Genomic DNA, 6,443 nt, shown 5'->3' with positions numbered 1-6,443 from the left:
GACCCAGCTCCCCCCATCCAATGGAGCTACCTAAAGCTCAGCTCCTGCCAGCCAGGAGCTGGTCCTGGATCTGGGGCCAGCTTGCCCTCAGGAGTCTGGGGCTTAACCCTGAGCTCTCTATCACCTGGACATGCCCCCAGAGCCCAGGACAGCTCCACCCCTGCCTTCTCCCCAAGCTCTATGCCATTCGGAGCTGCCCTCTAGAACTGTGGCCAACTCACCCCCTGCCCCCTGAAACCCAGGCCTGACCCCAAGTGCCCCCTCCCATCCCAGGGCTGTCCCCAGTGCCCCCTCACAGTCCAGGATTTTCCCAGGTGTCCCCTGCCAGCCTGGGCCTCATACTTGGGCAGCTGTGGCCAGAGCCTGGAGATGTTGTTGGCTGTTGCAGGGGGCCAAAACAGGGCAGGAGCAGCCCTGGCCTAAACATCAACTCCCTGGCTCAATTTGCTCCTGACATGAGTGCATGTGTAGACACTGGCCCTGGGAGTAATTTACTGTGGAGCAATTTGCTCCGCAGTTTATTAATGCACATTGATTGCACATGTAGATGTGCCCTTTGAGTACTAAGGAAAGGGTAGCAATGGGACAATGGAAGAAGGTTGTTGCAAGAAAACTGCCACTGTTGGGATGTTCCTTTGTTGTGCCTCACTCTGAACTAATGGTGTGCTCTTTTATAAGCACAGAAGCACAATGAAGAAAGCCCGGTCCAAGTCATTTCAAGATAAATGGGGTCTTTCCATTGATTTCAATGGGAGTGGGGTCAGGCCCTAGAAGCAGTCTTCAATACCATCATCCAGAATCTTTGAGACTATGATATTGTGCTTTTATAGCACTGTAATTCCAGGACTTCACATGAACCTCTTATGCAAGTGTGTGAGAGGAGAGTTTTGTCTTACATGTTTTTTCGAACCATGCAAAAGAACAGATGAAACTGGGAACTTAGCAGCACAAAGGCCTCACATTAATATACTAAAAGGATGTAACTGTGATTTACCTCCTGGAAAAAAAAGACAAAATGGATGATCAACAGGAGCCAAATAGGTAATTTCTTTTAAAACAAATTCGCTTTATTAACCTAAAAAACTTGCCATCATCCAACTAATCTGTCATAGCTGAATACTGTGGAATTAAACACTAATGTTTGATGCCTGATATTATACTAATTTTGGCTATGATTACATAGCTCTGAATGAAGGACTAAATTATAATGTTACAGTCTCTCCTGTAATATTGTCTTTCATGGTACTGCTGCCCCAGGAACAGACCAGGATTTGAACTGAATTGTTTTCCATCCCCCTTCGTAGCACTCAGACTGCATTGCTTCCATGCCTTCCTCAGGCAGGAGCACAAGACTTGAGCATGAGCTGTAGACATACTGCTCTCCTGCTGGTCTGCTCCCATATGTACACTGGAAGAGAATAAGCATTCCAATATGGCAGGGTGAGATGCAAGCAGGGATTAAGCTTCTGGTCTGTTTGAATTTTGGCCAGTAAAGTGGCTGGTGCTAATGCATAGTGGGATGACTACTGAAGGACTTCCAAAACTCACACAAGCTCAGAACTGTCCACACAACTTCTACCGGATGACCTAAGGCAATGATGATGTAATGCCACTGACAACAACCACAGGTTTTGTCCCCTTGGAGGAACTCTGAGTATAGACATACACATAAACTTCTAACATAACTTGATTTCTGCTGGCAAAACCTTGTAGTATAGGCCAAGTCCAAGAAAGGCCAAATTTCTTCCCTGTTCCCCACTGTCTCTATTGTGAGTATATTTTTCATTCTGGAACAATTTATTCCTCTGTAAATGCCTAGCCATCTCTAGTGAATAGACTATCAGAAGCAGAAAAATCTTTCCAGTCTTCCTTTTAGAAAGACGGAACAATTTTAAAATTATTTTCAGTGCAACTGAGAGTGTTATTAACCATCAAGAAAGCTTGACTACTGAGAATGCTCAATGACTGACATTTTAAAGGTTAACATGCAGGTCTTTCATTCAGAAGATGCTGCTGCCATGCAGCAAATGCTTATATAGCTAATGCTACTGACAGTGATGAAAGAAGTATAATGTCAGTTCAAGATGAGAGGCTACAAAGTCAAAAAGAACCCACTGAACATGAATCCCTTGGCAACCACTTAACAACCTTGACTTTTCTGAATGAAGGATGACTAAATAAAAGGCCAAGAGCTGCATACATTGCCAAATGGCCTTTTTTGCCCTTAAAGACCAGCTTATTTTGATTCCCCCTCTACTATTTAGATACATTTTATTTCTGTGGAAAACTAATTCATTCTATGGAATGGTTGTCCTGACTTTACAAGAGGCAGGAGCAAATTAGTGGTGCACTGTAAATAGTATTTGGAGACGAGAGAGAAAGATCCTGTAGTGTTGTTACTTATGCCAGTAATAGCTAACAATAAGAAGTAGTGATCCTTCAGTGTATAATTATTCTACTCTGCTGTTACATGGAAGCTGAGAAAGCTCAGACTCCCAAACTTCTGGAGCATTACAATAACTTTCTGACTAGGGTTTTCTATCCTATACATATTTCATCGTCTTCAATCAGTGATGGGTAATATCAGACTTTTCTTATTTCTGAGCTTCTTATAAATATGTGGGGTTTTTCCTATTAACTAGCACCTTCATACTTTTGCCTCTTACATATTTTTGGTATTACTATTATTATTGTTGTTGTACAGTAAGCATTAGGACTGTTGTGCTAGGTCCTGTATGAACTTATACATAAGTTTTGAATCCAGGATCTGATGTCTTTCAAAAAATCATGGTTTAGACCAGTGGTGGCCAACCTGCAGCACATGGAACAGCAGATTAGGGAGGGATCTGGGAACACAGGGATAGATAGGGCAGGAGGCAGGAAGCAGAACAACAACTTGGGCAAGGGAAGGAGATTGGATGGTGTTCAAGGGGGCTGTGGGCCATACTTTGTGGCACATCTGTCAAAAGGTTGGCCCCCACTGGTCTAGCCCCACAGGGTAAGGGGTGAGACAGAATAGATGGGCTGTAAAAGTACCCTAACCACCAGTTTACAGGCTCCTTCCTCAAGTTTAAGCTGGCTCACTAGACAGAAAAGAATTTAAGCATCATCAGATCAGGAGAGACTGGGAGAGGGTGTTGAACACTATATTCTAGTTAGATGGATACTTCCCTGGGAGCGAAGCAGCCCTGGGTTCTGTGCCTAGAGATGTTTATAAAGTACATAGTCATTCTATAAAATGCATAAACAGAATTAAGAGCAAGGAACAGGGGATGAAACCCACGCCTCCCTCCCAGCTGCCTCACTAAGCCACTCATACTTACCCTTGCTTGATCTTTTGGCTCTATGACACTCTGTGCAGAGGGTCAGTCTCATCAGGAGGAAAGGAGGATGCTCTCCCCCCATGCCCTATTGATTTAGGTATTTTCCTGGGAACTGAGAGTTGTGGGTTCCAAACCCCTGAAGCCAAATGGGGCCTATAGCCCAGGTATCCTGCGCTCTGTCCATGCACCCTAACCAATATGCAAATTATGGCTTGGCTCTCCTGTTTGCCCCTTCAGTCAGTGCTGCTGCCAGCAGGTCATGCTTGTTCAGTTAGGTGTCTGAGTGAGCTGGATCTCAACAGGATGTAAGTACATAAGACAACTCATAACTCTGCCTAGTGAGAAAATGGGAGAGATTTGTCTCCCCTGGGTGAAACAGGATGGAGGTGCATAAGGCTTCCCATTGAAAGAATAGGATTGCAACTCCTGTACAGAACAGGATCCTCCTGAGACCAGATGTGTACATTTTTGGGTGACCAGCTCCTCAGATTTAGAAGTCTAGGCCATGGAATACAATCTAGGCCAAAAACATAGGATAACTTCCTTCCTTCCTTCCTGACATGTATTAATGGACAGTTACGAGAGATGCAAACAGAAGGATAATGAGGACCTGTTAGATCAGAGTTTATCTCAGATAAATGGAAAAAATTTGCAGGCCTCTTTATGAATCTTCAAGATAAGAAATACGAATGAAAATAACGTTATATATCATAGACAAAACCGATTAAATACTTAGCAGTGTGAAAAATCAGGATGCTCCCATCATACAGATGTAGACACTGATGGGGCTTTCCAGGCATTTTGAATGGGTATTGGATCAGGCCCTTAGTTTGAAAACCAACTGGTGCACAGAAATGCAGGGTCTGAATGTCATCTTACGTAACATTTGAGAGGCTGGCCTGCAGCCAGATGTAATCACTGAAAAAACAGAGGTCTGAGGACAGCTGTGAATGTAATAAATACTAGAGAACTATAGTGTGACGGTGTTTACATAAATCCCTTTCAGAATTCTTCATTAATGAAGAGCTGCTTCATAAAGTGATCTAGTTAGTCATTCACACATTATTTTTGGTGTTTCCCAGAATTCTTTTAATCCTTCTGGAACAACTTGCTAATGCCAGTGCTTTCTCTCTATCCTACCCTGAGTCCTACCTCAGTGTTAGGACTTGTACTCTCATCCTTAATATGTGTAAAGAAAGTGATGATGAATACTCAGTAATGGGAACTCTCTAGGTGCATCTGGAAGACAAGGGATGTTTTAAATTAATGACAAGTAGACCTCTCAGGACAATTACGAAGATATCACATTGCATGGCTTATAGTAAGTGACACAGTTCCCAAAATGTTGCTGCAACTCTTTGACCATTGAGCAAATTTATCTCTCAACTGCATCCTTATTGATCCATCATATTACACATGACAGGCCTCCTACCTCTTTACTAGAGGGACAAGACTGTGTTGGTTTCCCCCCAGAATACCCTGCCACTTGCTGGGTTCTCTCTTCCTTTTGGGGTGTCCCCTTGACTGCCTTGGGTATGGTTCCCCGCCCCCTTTTCCAAAACCCGTCCTTGTCCTCTCACTGTCACACCTTCTCCTTATACCACCTTTCTCCCCACATTATTTTGTTCATTGTTGCTTATGTTTTCTGGGAGCTACCACACCTCACTAGCAGGTGGAGGATTTTTTAACAAGATGCATCTCCTGGCTGCCAGCCAGCCAGCCCCTGATGATCCATGGGTGGAAGCAGAAGGTTCAGATGACCTGCATCACCCTTTATAAGCTCCAGCCAGAGAGCCAGTCTGGCTATAGGAGTCCCAGGGGAAGGAGTTTCCTCAGGAACTGAACTCAGAGCCAGGGAGAAGTGGCTCTGGACGGGAGTCAGGTGGAGAAGACCTGGGATGTTGCATTGGGAACAAGTTAAGTTTCAGAATGTGTTTCTTCTTTTGGTTTTGGCTTGGAGAGTGCTGCCTCAGGGTGAAATGAACCCAAGGCAGCTATTTTGGTTGTGAATTGAAGATTGTGAATGACTCCCAACCCTGCGGTTTGGACAGTGGCTACAGGGGGGGTGGAGGCCACAGAAACAGGGTGCTTGTGAAGTACCCCAAATCTCAATGTTATCGAGAAGGCAGAGAACAGAGACTGTGAGGCTAACTCTGAGACAGGCAGGGAGAAGCTAGCTGGGACTGAAAGACAGTGGCAGGACATGGGGAAGTAGACCCTCAAGCCTGCAACATGCCCGCTGTGCCAAAATGTTGTGTCCCTGACTAGTGGACTCTGAACTAGTAGGCACAGCTAGAGTAAAATTGGGCCAAGGCCAGGGGGGACCTGGATCAGACATGGACCTGATGCCCAAGGGCCTCCTCACCTGTTAGAGGCCTTTCCTCATCTATTTGTTCCATCAAGTTGTGGCAGACAAGAATACAGATGGGTGAGAGCCAGTGGAAATGAAAAGACTAGAGGGAAGAAGTCCTGGAAAGTGCATACATTGCCCAAACAAGGATAATATAGGATTAGATCAAATTGTTCCTAGGGGTAGGTTATTTACCTGCTGTTTGGATTTCATTTTCCTCTGTAGTAAGGGTGACCGAACTGTGGCACATATACCACAAGTGGCATGGGCAGCCTCTGCATGTGTCACATGGCAGATCAGGAAGGGGACAGGCAGGGCAGTGGCCAAAAGGACAGGGAAAGCAGATCAGCAGATCAAGGAGGGGGAATAGATCAGAGTGGTCTTGAGGAAGGTGCAGGACTAATTTCTGGCATGCCTGCCAAAAAGCTTTGCCTCCACTGCTCTATAGCATCTACACTTCCCACTGTTGGAGACATGATGCCAAACTAGTTAGATTTTTGACCTGTTCTGATATCATGATTATTATATTCTCCAGTTCCTTTTAAGGTCAGTAGTCTGTATGACATGATTGAATTAGGCTATTTCCCCTTATAAATCAATGGGATAACCTCTATGATGGAGATAATGAAAATGTTAGGTAACAAGGCTATCTTCTTGTTCCCTTTAAGCTTAAATGTCAATTATTTCATCCTCTGATCAGGAATTGCTTTTTGGAGAGAGAGATTAATTAAAAAGATTGTGCATTTTCAATTCCTTTTCTGTGGTGTCCA

This window comes from Alligator sinensis, unplaced genomic scaffold (genome assembly GCF_000455745.1).
Source record: "Alligator sinensis unplaced genomic scaffold, ASM45574v1 scaffold866_2, whole genome shotgun sequence".
NCBI lineage: Eukaryota > Metazoa > Chordata > Crocodylia > Alligatoridae > Alligator > Alligator sinensis.
This window is presented reverse-complemented; position numbering follows the sequence as displayed.